General features: G+C 40.6%; 1 pseudogene; it reads right to left on the bottom strand.

Annotated features, from left to right (window-relative positions):
* Positions 1-7,750: 7,750 nt before the first annotated feature.
* LOC116648609 lies at positions 7,751-8,324 on the bottom strand (annotated as a pseudogene).
* Positions 8,325-18,187: the final 9,863 nt, after the last annotated feature.

Raw genomic sequence — 18,187 nt, 5'->3', positions numbered from 1 at the left:
GCATAAGAAATGATAACCTGCCTCAAGAAGCCCTGGCAAGGCGTGGACAGGTTTCGGGGAGCCCTGATGGCAGCATGGAGGCCGGCGCGTATTTGGGGTACTCAGGGAAGATTTCCTTGACGTGATTAACTATTCAACAAAAATGAGAAGCTGGGTTCTAGACAGCGGTGGTACAGCAAACTTGCGCCCTGAAGGGGCTTCTGAAGAGATGTCCCCGAAGATGAGAGGGAGTTAGCTCTGCAAAGAAGAGGGTTAGAATTTTCCCTGCAAAGGGAGTAGCCTGGGCAAAGGCCTGGAGGCCAGAATGTTAATGGCCTGCTGGGAGAACAGGAACCTGTTAGAGTGGCTGTAACAAAAGGACAGGAGTGGGGTGGGCAGGAGTGGTGGGAAGTAGTTTCAGGCAAGACTACAAAGGGCTTTGAATGTCGAGGGAGAGAGTTTGGTCTTGGTCCTGTAGATCATAGTGACCAACAGACTGGAATTACTTGCAGTTCCTAGAATGTATCAGGCTATTTCAAGTCTCCTTAAATGCTCTTTCCTGTGCTTGGAATGCCCTTCCTTCACTGTCTGTCTCACTGTTCCCATTTGTCCATCAGTATTCTCGCCAAGCATCATCAATGTTGGGGAGACTCCCAGCTGACCAGGTGTCCAGCTCTGGGCTCCCGTTGGATCCTATAGGAGCACCTAGTAGTCTTTCCCTGAATTGAGAGCACTGTAGTTGTAGCTTCAGGTCCTCTCCCCTACCCAGGCCTCATCTACATTATCTCCATGACTCCCAGCCCTTTCTTATCTTCTCCCCCAGAAGCCCCAGAACTGGGCTACATCAGGCCACAGGTAGACAGAGATGGGGAAGCCCATGAAACCAGCTGTGAGCCATGTGGTCCTCTAAACTGAGAGCTGTGGCAAGTCCCTGGGATCTACTTGCTAGGGTCTGAAGCCTGACATCCCTTCCCGCGTTGCCAAGGGTGAGAACCAGCGGTACTCTGCAAACATGAGTTCACATCCCTGAATATCCAGCAACCCTCTGGCGAATGAGTTGAGGCTGGAAAGAGAGTCAGGGAAGATGTTTGAGAGCAGGGCTATAACCAGGATGCATAACACAGGTAGGACTGTAAATACAACACCTAACACAGTGGTTCACCAGGTGCTAGACAGTGTTAAAGCCTTTACATGATTGATCTTATTTCATCTTCACAACAGTCCTGCTTACAGATGGAGAGATTGAGTCTGCAAAGGGTTAGAGGTTAGTGGACGTGCCCATGGGCAACCAGTTAGAAGGAGACAGTTGGCTGACCACACTGTACCACATGACAGAAGAGAGACTGTCACCTCAGATTTGCTTGCAGCAAATAGCAAACTTGTTCTGTGTGGAGGCTCCTGCAGGGTTGGGGAAGGGAACTCAGGAGAAGGAAGATGACGAAGAGGCAGCATGAAGGTTTATGAAGAAAAAAAAAACAAACACAGACAAATCAAAAGAATCTGCAGTTAAGGCCCTGGCAGTAGACACTAAAGTGGGCATGGCCCTTGATCTTAAGGACATGTCCTTGGCATTAAAGGCTCATGGAAGCACAGTAACCAAGTTCTCTCTGAAAAAGCTGATGATGTCCCTGAGCAAAACATCAGGGAGGCTGAGAGAGGTTTGGAGAAGGGTTCCTACCAGTGGCCAGTCTGCTACCAGCACAGGGAAGATGGATAGGAAGGACAGGTCCTCTCAAACCACCAGAGGCTTGAAGGGTGACTATCTCAGGCCTTCAAGAGGCAACACTCAGTCCATTCAATAGCCTAGCCACTCTTGCCCCAAGTAGGAGGTTTAGGTGGACCCTTAGTTTGGCATGGGAGCATGACTGGAAGGAAAACTGGCTCTTGGGCCATTGTGGAAAGCAGTTACAAGTGCCTCATTCTTAGGGACCTCTTTGATGACCGTCAGACCCAGTTCCCCTTCAGAATGACAAGATGTGGCTGCTGGGGTTTGGGGACTGGGTGAATCCATTCCCAGGGAATTGCTAGTGTTGTCTGAATCCTATAATGCAAAAGAAATGGTGGCTGAGATTGGATCAAATTCTCAAGGCTTATTAAATGACAGGTGCACAAATTCACAGCCAGGAGACCCAGACTATAAGAAAAGCTAAAGAAGTTCTTCATTCTGAGGGGAAATGAAATAAGATAAGAGCCTGGGTCTACAAGAAGGAATAAGAAGCCCTGGAAAAGGCAACTATACATTGAAGACTATTCTCTCTTCTTAATTTCCTTAAAGACAAATGACTAGGGGCACCTAGCTGGCTCAGTCAGTAGAGCATGTGACTCTTGATCTCAAGGTTGTTGGTTTGAGCTCTACATTGGGTGTAGAGATTGATTAAAAATAAAATCTTAAAAAATAAAGACAAATGACTAAACTAAAAATAATAACAATGTGTTGTTAGTTTTATAGCAAAGTAGAAGAGGATATGAATGGAATTATACTGTTGTAAGGTGGTTATGTTATACATGAAGAGGTATACTAATATTAATTCAGAGCAAAGTGGGATAAGTTAAGGATTCATATTGTAATCCTGAGAGCAACCACCAAAAAAAGGTACATCTAAAAACCCAATAGATGAGATAAAATGGAATATTAAAATATTCTTGATCCAAGGAAGTCAAGAATAAAGGACACAAGTACAGATAGAAAAAAAATAATAGATTTAAACAACTGTATCAATAATTACATTAAGCGTAAATGGGTTAAACACTTCAATTAAAGGCAGAGATTGTCAGAAGGCATTTAAAAAGTAAGATCCAACTACATGCTGCCTGCAAAAAAATCACTTAAAATATAAAGACACAGACAAGTTAAAAGTAAAGGGATGGAAAAGATATACCATGTAAGCATAATCATAAGAAATCTGGAATGGCTGTTTTCATATCAGACAAAGTAAACTTTAAGACAAGAAATATTACCAGAGATAAAAGGAGCATTATATAATGATAAAAGGGTCAATCAATCATTAAGTGCTAACAATCCCAAATGAGTATGCTCCTAATAACACAGCTTCAAATTATATGAAGCAAAGATTAACAGAACTAAAGGGATAAATAAATAGCTCCAAAATTATAATAGGAGATTTTTAACATCCCTATCTCTGTAATTGACAGAACCAGTATACAAAAAATCAGGAAAGATTTGGATGATCTAAACAAAATTATCAACCAACATGACCTAATTGATCTTTATAGAACATGCCACCCAAAAATGGCAAAACAAATGATTGGTGCCCTTTGCAAGCAGCAGAATGATGATAATAATTTTTGTATGTAAAAATGACCTTTAAAAATATATTTCAATATAGGGGCACCTGGGTGGCTCAGTTGGTTAAGCACCTGCCTTCAGCTCAGGTCATGATCCCAGGGTCCTGGGTTTAAGCCCTGTGTTGTCTGGGGAAGTCTGCTTCTTCCTCTCCCTCCACCCCTCTGCCCCCCCCACCCCAGCTCAGGCTCTCTCTCTGTCAAATAAATAAATAAAATCTTAATATATAATATATAATATATTAATACATATTTCAGTATAAATATATACCATGGGATATAACTCAACATATAAAAATAAATGAACTATTGATATATGCCATGACTTTGCTGAATCTCCAGGAAATTATGCTCAGTGGGAAAAGAAAGCCAATCTCAAAAGGTTATACATTGTATCATTCTACTGATACAACATTTTTGAAATGAAAAAAAATTTAGAAATGGAGGACAGAGTAGTGGTTGCCAGGGGTTAGGGATGGTGGGGAGAAATGGTTATATAAGGGCAACATGAGGAATCACTATGTTGTTGGAACTGTTCAGTATCTTGACTTTGTGATGGGTACATGAAACTACACAGGTGATTACATTGTGTAGAACTTAATACAAATATAGACACACACATAAAAAGAATACAAGTAAAATAGGGAAATCTGAATAAGATCATTAGATTGTATCAATGTCAAAATCCTGGTTGTGACATACTGTAATTTTGCAAAATGTTACCACTGGAGGAAACCGAGGAGAGTGTAAAGGGATGTCTCTGATCATTTCTTTTTTTTTTTTTTTAAGATTTATTAGGGGCAGAGGGAGAAAGAGAACCCTGAAGCAGAATCCCTGCTGAGTGGGGAGCCTGACACAAGGCTTGATGGCAGGACCCTGAGATCATGACCTAAGCTGAAACCAAGAGCCAGGCACCCAATCAATTGAGCCACCCAGGCGCCCCTCTAATCATTTCTTACAACTGCATGTGAATCTAAAATTATCTCAAGAGGGTCGCTTTGGTGGTTCAGTCAGTTAAGCATCTACCTTCAGCTCAGGTTATGATCCTGGAGTCCGTGGATCGATGACCACACCCCCCTCCTTGGGCTCCCTGCTCAGCTGGGAGTCTGCTTCCCCCTCTGCCTCTCCCTCCCCTCACTCCTGCTCTCTCTCAAATAAATAATTAAAATCTTTTTTTTTTTTTTTTTTTTTTTAAAGATTTTATTTATTTATTTGAGACAGAGAGAGAGAGCACATGAGATGGGGGAGGGTCAGAGGGAGAAGCAGGCTCCCTGCCGAGCAGGGAGCCCGATGCGGGACTCGATCCAGGGACTCCAGGATCATGACCTGAGCCGAAGGCAGTCGCTTAACCAACTGAGCCACCCAGGCGCCCAATAATTAAAATCTTTTAAAAAATAAATAAAAATAAAATTATCTCAAGAAAAATTTCACTAAAAATATATTACAAAAACCACTCACGTTCACTTTAGAAAACACCTACAATAGATAATGGCATAAGGTTTTGTTTTTTAGAAGTTCTTATCTTTTAGAAATACATACTGAAGAATTTTCAGGTGAAATGATATGATACTTATTTTAAAATGCTCCAACAGCAACAAAAAGGAGTGAGGTCAGTAATGGAAGATTTGCAAAACGTCAATAGTTGTTCAAGTTGGCATTTTTGAAAATTTCCAAGTGTTAAAAAATGCTCACAATCCCACTATTAAAACCCTAATGAATCTGGATATACACATACATATGTGTATACATACACATTATATATATGATTTATATATTAGCTTTATTGAGATATATTGATACACAATAATATACAAATATTTAAAGTGTACAATTTGATATGTTTTGACATATACCCATAAAACTACCCATAATCAAGGTAGTGAATGTTTCCCTCATACTCAAAAGGATCTTTGTACCTCTTTATAATCCCTTCCTCCTGCCTCTCCCCATCCATACCCAAGAAAACACTGATCTTCTTTTTGTAATCATAGATTAGTTTGCATTTTCCAGATCGATCTATTTATCATCTATCATCTATCTATCTATCTATCTATTTATCTATCTATCTATCTATCATCTATCTATTTTTTGTCTGGCTTTTCTCACTCAGCATAATTATTTTGAGGTTTATCCATGTTATTGCATGTATCAATAGTTCATTTCTTTTTATTGGTAAGTAGTATTCCATTGTATGGATATTCCCCAATTTGTTTATCCAGTTGTCTGTTGATGGACATTTGGGTTGCTTCCAATTTTGGGCTATTACATATAACACATGCATGTACAAGTCTTTCTATGCACATATGCTTTCATTTCCGTTAGATAAATACCTATGAATGGAATGGGTGGACTATATGGTAGATGTATATTTAATTTTTTAGGAAATTACAGAATAGTTTTGCAAAGTGTTGTACAAATTTACTTTTCCCACCAGCAGTATGTGAGAGTTTCAGTTCTGCACATCCTTGTCAACACTTAGAATGGTCAGTCTTTTTAACTTTAGTCACTCCTATAGGTGCATGGCGTGTTTCATTATTGCTTTAATTTGCATTTCCCTAATAACTAATGCTGAGCATTTTTTCATATGGTTATTTGCCATCCATGTATTATCATCTTTGGTGAGGGCTCTATTCAAAATTTTTGTCCTTTTTAAATTGGATTCTTTGCTTATTGTTGTATTTTGAGAGTTCTTTATATGTTCTGGATACAAGTCATTCACCCAGATATACACTTAGCAAAGATTTTCGTTCAGTCTGTGGTTTGTCTTTTCTTTGTCTGAACAGCATTTTTCTTAGAGCAAAAGTTTTTAATCTTGATGATACAAGTCCCTTATTAGGTACATGATGTATGATCTGCAAATATTTTTTTCCTATTCTGTGGATTGACTTTTCACTTTCTAGTTTGTATTGTTTGTAGCACAAATGTTTTTAATCTTGATGAAGTCCAGTTTATTCATTTTTCTTTTGTTGCTTGTTTTGGCCATGCTGGGTGCCTTGCATCCTCATATGAATTTTATCATTAACTTGTCAATTTCTGCAAAAAAGGCAGTTGGAATTTTGATAAGGATGTATTGAGATCAATTTGGAGAGTACTGACATTTTAACAATATTAAGTCTTCCAGTCATGAACATGGGATGTTTCTAATTTAATAAGATCTTATTTAATTTCCTTCAATAATATTTTATAATTTTCAGGGCACAAGTTTTGGATTACTTTTGACAAGTTTATTCCCAAGTATTTTATTCTTTTTGGTGCTATTATAAATGGAACTGTTTTTCTTGATTTCATTTCCCAACTGTTCACTGTTAATGTATAGAAATGTGATTGAATTCTATATATTGATCTTGTATCTTGCAATCTTGTTGAATTTGTTTATCCAGCAGCTTTTTTAGTGGACTCTTCATGATTTTCTACATACATGTCATCTGCTAATATAGTTTTGCTTCTTCCTTTCCAATCTGAATGCCCTTTTTTTTTTCCTTGCCTAATTGCTCTGACCAGTACTTCCAGTACAATTTTGAATAGAAGTGGTGAGAGTGGACATCTTTGTCTTGTTCCTGATCTTAGGGGGAAAACATTCAGTTTTTTACCATTAAGTGTGGTGTTAGATATAGGTATATTAGTTTCCTAGAATGGCCATAACAAAGCAGTAAGAAAAAAAATCTTACATATTTGCCTATGTAGTTAGCATTGCCTGTGCTTTTTATTCCTCTGTGTGGATCCAGATTTCCATCTGCTATCATCTTCCTTTTGTCTGAAGCATTTCCTTATTTTTCTATAGCACCAGTGATGAATCCTTTCAGCTTTTGTATACCTGAAAATGTCTTCATGTCATCCTGTTGTTGTTCTGAGAAATATTCCTTCCACATATGGAATTCTAAGTTGACTCTTTTCCCCAGTATTTTAAAGATGTTGCTCCACTTGCATTGTTTCTAATGACAAATCTGTCAGGCTCATCTTTGTATCTCTATATGTAACATGTCTTTTTTTCCCCCTCTAGCTGCTTTTAAGATTTTTTCTTTATCACTGATTTTGAGAAATTGATTGTGATATGTCTTGGTGCAGTTTTCTTCATTTTTCGTGTTGAGTATCTTAGGTCTGTGGATTTATAATTTTTAATATTAAAATATCTTTCTATCCCTTTCTTGCTCCTCTTTTTTGGAGATCCTAATTATCTGTACATAAACTTGAAGTGTCCCACAGCTCATTGATGCTCTTTTATTTTTGTTGGTTCTTTTTTTTTTCTGTGTTTCATTTTGAATGGTGCCTATTTTTATGCCTTTAATTCACCAAACTTTTTCTCTATAGTGTCTAATCTGCTATCCATCCAATCCAGTATCTCAAATCTTGTAGTTTTCTTTCCTTTTCTTTTTTAACACACAGCTGTTAGTGCATCTTTAAAATATCACAAAGAAGTCTGAAAAATCATCTGGCATCTTGCTGTTTCTGTAGCTGAACAGCTTAAATCCTATTCATTAGCCTGCTGAACTTTTCCTTTTTCAGAAACGATACCATCCAAAAATGTTCTGATATCCTTATTTTTAACTCTTGTGGCTTGCTGAATCAAAGCAGCTGAATTTGATACAAGTTCAATGTCATTTCCTTCAAGAATTAACTCATCTTTCTGAGCTTGTGATACTGAACAGGCAATGCCTGGCCTCATCTGAACCCAGCAGATATATTTTTTGCCCAAGAAATTTCAGATTTCAACAAGAGAATCATTCTTCTGAATCACAACATTGATGGGGAAGTGAACACACAGAGACTTTATCTTGTACTGGAAGCCCAGTGTAACACTCTTAACCATGTTTTGTACATGACCAAAGATAGTGTAAACGGTAGCCAGTGCTTTTCTATTGCCCCACCATCTGTCAACTTGGAGCCTCTTCTTTTTCTTTTCAAGGAAACTGAGTTCTACATTAATGTAGTTGGAATCCCTCCTCAGGTTTCTTCTGGTGGCCTTCAAAATAGCCCTCCAGAGTAATGTCAACATTTTCTGGAATGCCAACAGTCTGATTGTTGAGAATGATCCTTATTCTCATGGTAGATGGGGCCAAAAAAAGCTCAAATCTTTTTTATTATCATTTTCATAAAATTTAAATTATTGTTGATATCATATAGAAATGCTATTGTATATTAACTTTTTGTTGTGGTAGAAAACATGCATCATAAAATTTATCATCTTAGCCATTTTTAAGTGTACAGTTCAGTAGTGTTGAGTATATCAACATTGTTGTGAGACAGATCTCCAGAACTTTTTCATCTTGCAGAACAGAAACCATATCCATTAAACAACTCCCCTTTGCCCACTACCCCTAACCCCTGGTCACCACCATTTTACTTTCTCTATATATGAATTTGACTATTTTGTATATCTCATATAAGTAAATCATACATTATTTTAACTTTTGTGACTGGCTTATTTCACTTAGCCTAATGTCCTCAAGGTTCATCTATATCATATAATGTGGCAGGATTTCCTTCCTTTTTAGGCTGCATATTATTCCACTATGATAGTTAATTTTCTGTGTCAACTTGACTGAGCTAAGAGATGGCCAGATAGCTGATGAAACATTATTTCTGGGTGTGTCTGTGAGGGTGTTTTCAGAAAAGATTTGCGTTTGAATTGGTGAACTGAGTAAAGCAGATGGCAATTTCCAGTGTGGGTGGGTACCATGGAGTCTGTTGAATGCCCAAATAGAACAAAAAGATGGACAAGAGTGAATTTGGTCTATCTCTGCCTGATCTGAGACACCCATCTTCTCTTGGCATTCCTGGTTCTCAGGCTCTCAGACTCAGATCAGGTCTTACACCATCAGCCTGCTGGTTCCCAGGTCTTGGACCCAATTATATCACTGGCTTTCCTGGTCTGGAGCTTGCAGATGGCAGATTGTGGAACTTTTCAGCCTCCATATCTGCATGAGCCAATTACTATAATAAATCATTTTTTTAAGGTTTTATTTTTAAGTAATCTCTACACCCAACATGGGGCTCAAACTCACAACTTGAGATCAAGAGTCACATGCTCCATTGACTGAGCCAGCCAGGTGCCACCTTATAATAAATCTTCTAAAATATATATCCTATTGGTTTTGTTTTTTGGAGAACCCTGACTAATACATCTATACTGATACATTGTAAATGATGATGCTATGAACATGGGTGTGCAAATATTTCTTCAAGACCCTGGGATTTCATGTGTGATGCTTTCAGTTCTTGGATATATACCCAGAAGTGAGATGGCTGGATCATATGTTAGTTCTATTTTTAATTTTTTGAGGAACTTCCATACTGTTTTCCACTGCAGTTGTACGATTTTACAATTCCACCAAGTGTGCAAAAAGATTCCAACTGTTCCACATCCTCACTAAACTTATTATTTTCCGTTTTTTTAGTAATAGCTATTCTAATGGGTATGAGGTAATATCTTATTGTGGTTTCGATTTGCATGCTCTCATGATTAGTGATGTTGAACATCTTTTCAAATGCTTCTTGGCCATTCTATATCATCTTTGGAGAAATGTCCATTCAAGTCCTCGACTTAACTTTCTAAGCATATGGAATACAGTTATAATAACTGTTTTATTTTTTTTTTAATATTTTATTTATTTGACAGAGAGAGACACAGCGAGAGAGGGAACACAAGCTGGGGGAATGGGAGAGAGAGAAGCAGGCTTCCCGCCAAGCAGGGAGCCCGATGTGGGGCTCGATCCCAGGACCCTGAGATCATGACCTGAGCTGAAGGCAGACACTTAATGACTGAGCCACCCAGGCGCCCCTATAATAACTGTTTTAATGTCCTTCTCTGATTTTTTAATCTACTCATTATCAGTCATATTTTCTCACTTCTTTATATGCCTAGCAGTCTTTGATTGGATGCTAGACATTGGATCTTTATCTGGTTAGGTGTTGGATATTTTTGTATTCCTATAAATCTTGAGTTTTGCTTTGGGATGCAGTTAGGTTACTTGGAAACAGTTGGATCCTTTTGGGTTTTGCCTTCATTATTTGCTATGCAGGTCAGTAGCAATGCTCAGTCTGGAGCTAATCATTTCCCATTAATGAGGGAAGATTTTCCTCAATACTCCATCCAATGAATTATAAGTTTTCCCAGTCTGATTGGCAGAAACAGGCACTGTTTCCTTTATTCCTTTTGGATTGTTCTTTCCCCCATACTCCGTTTCCTCACATGCATGCATTGATTCAGTGATCCACTGAATACTTGAGGAGGACCCTCTGTAGATCTCTCTGTATGGTTTTCTTCTCTCTGTTACTCTGTTTTATGAACTCTAGAAGCCTCTGTCTCTCTTGCTGTCCATTTTGTCTTCTCAACTCAGGGAGCTGCCAGACTCTGCCAGACTCTGCCTCAGTTCTGCCTCCCTGTATCATGTCCTGAGAACTTTCCCAAAATAGTAAGCTGGATTTTTATAGGGCTCACTTCTTTTATTTCTGTCTCTCAGAAATCACCATCTTTCATTGAAAAATCTTTCTTTCATGTACTTTGTCTTTTTAATTTTTTTTTTTTTGGTTGTTTCATGCATGATGGTAAATCAGGTCCAACTGAGTCCATCTTGGTCAGAAGCAAAAACCCGGTGGCAGATATTTAACACAAGAGATAAGGTGGTGGAGTCAGACTTGGTTTAAATCCTAACTCAGTCACTTACTGTAAAGTGGAGGGAAAACTTCTACATCCAAATGCCTATTTGATTTTTTTTTATGTTTATTTTTTTAAAAATATATTTATTTGAGAGAGAGAGCATGAGCAGGGGGGAGGGAGAGGCGGACTCCCCGCTGAGCAGGACCCTGATGTGGGGCTTGATCCCAGGATCCTGAGATCATGACGTGAACTGAAGGCAGACGCTTAACCGACTGAGCCACCCAGGAGCCCCCTGTCTTATTCTTTAATACATTTCAAGTACCCAGATCATTGAAGGAACACAATAACTATTTGTTAAATGAAAAAAAAGGATGAATAAATGAGTAAAAATATCTTGCCTGTATGATTTGTTGTGAGATCTGAGTTAATAATATATATACAATTTCAAGACTGGGTCTGGCAGCTACATAATTGGCACTCAGTACACGTGTTGCCATTGCTATTATTGACAACAAAAACTGAACTCTCAGGAGAAGGGGAAACAAGGAGGAAAGGGCAAGGCTCTTACCTCATCACACCTCCTGAGCATCATCTAGGAAATTCCAAGTTCTGGCTCCTGCCTGAGGGAAGAAGTTAAAGAAACAATTTAAAGGTAGGCTGGGGTGTTTTCTATATATAAATAGGGCAATAAACACAGAATAACAATGATAGCTAGTATCCCTTGAGTTCTAACTGTGTGCCAGGCTCTTGCTAAACACCTTACATATTGATTATCTCCTTAAATCTTCACAACCATCCCTTGTGGTCAATGCTATAATTAGTCCCAGTCTACTGATGAGGATACTGAGTCTGGGAGGGATTAAGTGACTTGCCCAACAATACCCAGCTAGGAAATGGCTGAGCTGGGACTTGAACCCCATTAGTCTGGCCACAAAGGTCATGTTATGTGCAGGACAGCAATAACATTGGTCTAGGGATCATGCCAAAAGTTTAATTCATCAGAAATTAATTACCTGAGGGATCAAGTGAACAACTGGCTAACAGGAACATCATGAAATCTTACATGGCAATCAACTGTCTTTCCAGTCCTTGCGGTGAAAACAAAAGTTGGACAAGGAGTCTTGGGCCTGTCAGTTGCTATACTCTTCATTTGCTGAATTATGATTGACCATACATACCTGGTGTTGAGTGTGCAGAAGCCAACCTGAAAGAACACTGCAGGGGATGGCAAGAGCCCCAGTCCTGTTAGCTCTTCATGGAGATAGCTGTTGGTGGTCCAGCCTGGGCAGAGGACTCAGCATGGGCAGCACTTTAGAAGGACTCAAGTGGCAGTTACTACACTGGAGTATGCTTTACAACAGGCTCTGAGAGTCAGAGGAGCCAAGGGTTGAATCTAAGCCACATTACTCCTTGGATGTAGCCTCAGGTAATTACTTAACCCCTTGGAGGTTCAGTAAAAAAGGGATAATGATACTCATGCAGAGTGAAGAAGAAATTGCATATGGATTATGCTTGATTTATACTAAGTACTCAAGAAATTGTAACTGCCATTATTAATAAATGAAGCCCTAGTGGGCCAGGATGATGCTAGTTTGAAGTAATAAGAATTAGGACTACTATTTACTCCATGCTTTTCATGTTCCAGGTGCTTTATGTGCGTATCAGTTACCTATTGCTGTGTAACAAAACAACCCAAATTGTAAAACAACAACTGTAAGAATTATTATTACTTTTGATCACTCTGGAGGTTGAATGGGCTCAGCAAAAAGGTTCTGGGTAAGGGTTTCTCACGGAACTGCAATCAGACACTGACTGGAGCTGGGGTCATTTCAAAGGCTTCATCAGTCACAGGTCTGATGCCTGAGCTGGGAAGATTCAAATGGCTGGGGGCTGCAAAAGTCTGTGTGAGTGTGTGATTTCTCCATGTGGTGCCTCCAGCCTAGTGGTTTGAAGATAGCCGCACTTCTTACTGGATGACTCAGGGCTCTAAAACCCATGTCCTGAGAGAGAGAGCCAGATGGGACCTGCATAGCCTTTTTGCCTCAGCCTCAGAAGTCACGTGGTGTCACTTTCAACCGCCTTCTGTTCAGTACTAGTGAGTCAAAATTCCAGCCTGTATTCAAGATTGGGGGGGGGGGGGGATTAGTCTCCACCCTGTGAAGGAAGAGTTTTATTTGCAATTTTAGCCCTGCTAAATTTGCAGACATGCTTCAAAACCACTGCATGTTTATCGTCACATTTAATCTTAGGAGGTAAATAGAATTATCAACATTTTATAGACAGGGAAATTTAGAAGATTAGATACTTAGAAGATTAAGTCATAAAGTTAGTAGGTGGGGCAGACAGGATCCAAACGAAGGCCAGCAGTCCGACCCTAACATCTGTGTTCTTAATCCCTATGCTATACAAATCACACTAGACAGCAGACGGAACATATGTAGGATATTTGTTTATAAGCTCTCTTATGCAGTGCTTACTAAATGCCAGGCACTGTTCTAAGTACTTTTCAGGGAACTATATAAGTTTCAGAGAACTGTGTAAGCTCACGGTAGAGGCCCCAGGAGTCAGGCTTGGGTTGCCTGGGCTGGAGATGGGACTGAGACCAAAGGAGCCTCCAGGGAAAAAGCTCCCTCCCAAGAGTGCAGAGTGAAGTCTCCTGCTTGGTTGAAGGGCACAGAGCTATGCCTTACATTCTGACTGTCCCCCCACCTGGCCCCACAGACTCCAGCAGCCAGAGAATGAAAATAAACTAAAGGAGCCTAAGGAAACCTACAGCAATGGTGTGAGGCAGGAGGCCAGGCCTTAGGGCCTGGGAACAATAGCACCCTGCCCTGCTACCATTACTGCGACGAGGTTAGCGGCAGCCACAGGAGGGGGGCCCAGAGCTGTGGGTGTGCTCGCCCGTGCACTCGCGCATGCGCACGCACACATCCGCGACCGCGAGACACGTGGCTCTATCTAGGAGTCGTCTGAGGGGTACTCAGCCTCCTGCAGAGAAAGTAGAGACAGAAATGGAGAAGCAGCTTTTTGTGACTGTGGACAGTGAATAAACAGGACAGTCTGCATGGAAGAGAGGATTTGCATGGGAGTGTATTCATCTCCCATTGCTGCTGTAATAAACTACCGCACAGCTCCCACAAAGTTGTTATCTCACAATTCTTTTTTTTAAAGATTATTTATTATTTCAAGAGAGAGAGAGCGAGAGAGAGAGAGCACAAGCAGGGGGAGGGGCAGCGGGAGAGGGAGACAAGCAGACTTGCTGCTGAGCGGGGAGTCAGATGCAGGGCTTGATCCTGGGACCCTGAGATCATGACCTGAGTCAAAATCAAGAGTCAGATGCTCAACGGACTGAGCCACCCAGGCGCCTCTACCATCTCACACTTCTATAGGTTAGAAGGCTTACATGGGTCTCCCAGGGCTAAAATTGAGGTGTTGGCTGGGCTGCAGTCCTTTCTGGAGGCTCAGTGGAGAATCCTTGCCTTGCCTTTTCTGGTTTCTAGAGGCCACCTACATTCCTTGTCTCATGGCCCCTTCCTCCATCTTCAAAACCAGGACAGGTGCATCTGTCTGACTCTTCTTCCATAATTCCACCTCCCTCTAAATCATCTGGCAAAGATTCTCCTCTTGCAAGGACCCATATGATTGGATTGGGCCCATCCAAATGATTCAGGATAATCTTGCCATCATATGGTCCATAACCTTAATCACATCTGGAAAGTCCCTTTGGGCATATGTAGTAATATATCTACAGGTTCTGGAGGATTTGGGTGTGGGCATCTTTGGGGATGTCTTTCTGCCTACCATATGGAAAATGCCCTTGAATGGGGCTGACCACTCATTCCCACCCCGCCCTCCAAGTCCCGCACTGCCATGTAACATATTTTCTTACTCACTAGAAGCCTTTAACTCAACTCATGTCAACTGTTCTGAGGTAAGGTGGGTAATGAGAGTCTTCATGATGTTTCCAAGAAGATGGACAGTATATCTGCGATGAGGGGAACTAGATGACGTCCATATATCACCATATACTTAACGCTTTCTTCATCCAAAATCTTATTTCCTTGCTTTGGATATATGGGAAGATAATAGTTCATATTTTTTTTCATGCTTGCCACTTGCCAGGTGCCACTCTAAACACGCTGACTCTGTAAGGTAGGTACTAGATTTAACCCAGTCTCTCTGGCCACAGAGCCCATATCTGTAACCATCACACTTGACAGCCTCATTCCTGTGGGTGTCCAGGAATACAACCCATGATTGAAGGTCACCAAGGGTTTACAATTCCTGCTCCTGCAATGCTAAAAAAGAGATCACAACATTACTTGACTTTGCTGGTGTTTCCTTCAGGGCCTTGACCATAGGCAAACCTTCTGTATCCATCCTCATTGCCAACTTGAGGGTCCAGGACTGTTCAGACAATGGACAACAGCCATTTCAGCACAGGCCTGAGTGCTGTCTAGGATTTATCTGCTTCAGAAGAATGAAAGCCTTGCCTGGCTTGTCTCCCCTACATTTTCTACTTTGGTGCATCAGAAGGGTGCATATGGCCCCAAAGTCTTAGGGTGGCCTCCTTTGGAGAACCTGGAGCTTAGCTATTTTTTCATGGGGACCCCAGAGAGGCACTAGCTTTTCTTCTGTGGAAGCCCATCCCTGAAGCCTTGGCCTTGGGTGCTCCTCCCCACAACCAGCTCAAACACCCCTGGCTTTGGGACGCCTCTCCACCTCATTAGTCATTCTCTCCTCTGCTTCATTGTGTCTAAACATTGTGTATGGTAGTTGTTGATGTCCAGAGCTGGTTCTCCAACTAGGCTGTCAGCTAGCCAGGGCAGGAAGTGCGTATTATTCACATGTGTATCATCACTACCAAATGGGTCATCACTACATATTTGCTGAGTGAATAGCACAATGAACATCTTTAGTGCTTATCTGTGGGGCCTGCTGTCCTCAAAGGAAGTATGGGGACCTTCTACACAAATTAGGCCAGCTGGGTCTAGGGTAGCATTTTATTTATTTGCTGATTTTTTAAAGTAAATTAGTTGTTGGGGTTTTTTTAAAAAAGATTTGTTTATTTGAGAGAGAGAGAGAGAAAGTGTGCGCATGCACACGTGTGTGCTTGAGGTAGGGGGGACCAGAGGGGGAGGGGGAAGAATCTCAAGTGGACTCCATGCTGAGCACAGAGCCTGATGCAGGGCTCCATCTCATGACCCTGAGATCATGACCTAAGCCGGAACCGAGAGTCAATGGTCAACCAACTGAGTCACCCAGGTGCCCCAAATTCGTGTGTGTGTGTGTGTGTTTAAGATTTTATTTATCTATTTGTCAGAGAGAGAGAGAGAGAGCACAAGCAGGGGGAGCGGCAGGCAGAGGGAGAAGCAGGCTCTCCACTCAGCAAGGAGACTGATGCGGAACTCAATCCCAGGGACCTGGGATCATGACCTGAGCAGAAAGCAGATGCTCAACCGATTGAGCCACCCAGGCATCCCCAAATTAGTTGTTTTTAAAATAATATTTTTGTAATTAAAAATAACATGTGCATTGAAAAACATTTTTAAAATTCTGAATATGCAAAGTTAAATGCTAAAACTTTTCTCATTTCTCTTCTAATGTAATCCCCACAGGCGAACACCAGGAAAAAAAAATTAACAGCTTCCTTGATACATAATTCAGAGACCATACAATTTGTTCATTTAAAGTGTATAATCCAGGGGCGCCTGGGTGGCTCAGTCGTTAAGCGTCTGCCTTTGGCTCAGGTCATGATCTCATGATCGAGCCCCGCATCAGGCTCCCTTCTCAGCGGGAAGCCTGCCTCTCCCTTTCCCACTCCCCTTGCTTGTGTTCCTTCTCTTGCTGTGTCTCTGTCAAATAAATAAATTCTTTAAAAAAAAAAAATAAGTGTATAATCCAGTGTTTTTTGGTATATTTCCAGGGATGGGCAACCATTACAATCTAATTTTAGGACATTTTTTTTCCCCCAAAAGAAATTCTGCGTCCATTCTCTGCCCCTCTCCCAACCCTAAGCAACCACTAATCTACTCCCTGTCTCTATAGACTGGCCTATCTTGGACATTTCATAGAAATGGAATCATATAGGATATGGTCTTTTGTATCTGGCTTCTTTCACTTGGCATGTGTTTGAGGGTCATCCATGTTGTATCAGTTCTCCATTCCTTTTTATTGCTATCCACATGTTTTACTAACTAATCATCAGTCATTATTAACAATCTAATACACTCCTTATCTTTATTCAAATTGCCTGAGTTTGAACCCCTACTGGACAAGTTCCTAGATGACTGACCTTGGGTAAATCATAATCTCTCCAAGCCTGCCTCAATTTCCTCAATAGTAAAATTTGAATAACAACAGAATCTACCTGAGTGTCATAGTTGTACTGTCACAGTAATATTTGCTGAGCACTTACTATGTGCCAGGTACTTTATAAAGATTACCAAACAGACCTATGATTCACATATTACGGAATTGTGGTTAGAAGAGGTTAAGTAATCTCCCAAGGTCATCACTCTAAGAAAGTGATGTAGGTGAACAGAATCACAGGGCACCTGACTGCAAAGCCTGCACCATTAACTGTTAATATAATGGAATAACAAAGCACTTAGCAAGGGCCTTGCAAAGTGAATGGATTTAGCAAATAATAACTGATAGAACTATAAAAAAGGAGAAAAAAATTAGAAATTGACTTATCATCTTTAGATTTTTTAAGAAATATTCTCAGGGGCACTGGGGTGGCTCAGTTGGTTAAGCGTCTGCCTTCAGCTGGGTCCTGGGAGGGAGTTGGGCTCCCTGGGAGGAGCCCGCTTCTCCCTCTCCCTCTGCCTGCTGCTCCCCCTGCTTGTGCTCTCTCTCTCTCTCTAATAAATAAATAAAATCTTTAAAAAAATATTTTCAGATATACCAAAAATTTTTGAAGATAATGGACATCAACCTTCCACGTCTGTTCTTTTAAGACATAAAATATAGTAGATTAGGTGGCTTTACCTCATGTACCTTTAGGTGTTTTTTCCCCTGTGTATTATTTTTCTTTAGAATATTAGTCACACCAACATCATTTTCTATCTTTTAAAAACCCTATCTTGAGCATTTCCCCAGCATACCAAGTATACGACATCATTTCTCATGACTGCATATAAAGTACTGTATGCCTGAAACATGATTTATTAATTCCTCACTGATGGACATTGAGACCGTCTCTCCGGGAAAAAAGAATCACTACACAACCATCTTTCTTCAAGCATCTGATAATTCCCTTTGGATGAATTCCTAGAAAGGCGGGAAGATCAGTCTGTGCTTGTC

The sequence above is a fragment of the Phoca vitulina genome, unplaced genomic scaffold, assembly GCF_004348235.1.
Source record: "Phoca vitulina isolate PV1807 unplaced genomic scaffold, GSC_HSeal_1.0 scaffold45, whole genome shotgun sequence".
Taxonomy (NCBI): domain Eukaryota; kingdom Metazoa; phylum Chordata; class Mammalia; order Carnivora; family Phocidae; genus Phoca; species Phoca vitulina.
The sequence above is the reverse complement of the archived record's forward strand: the minus strand, read 5'-3'. Positions and strand labels throughout refer to the sequence as shown.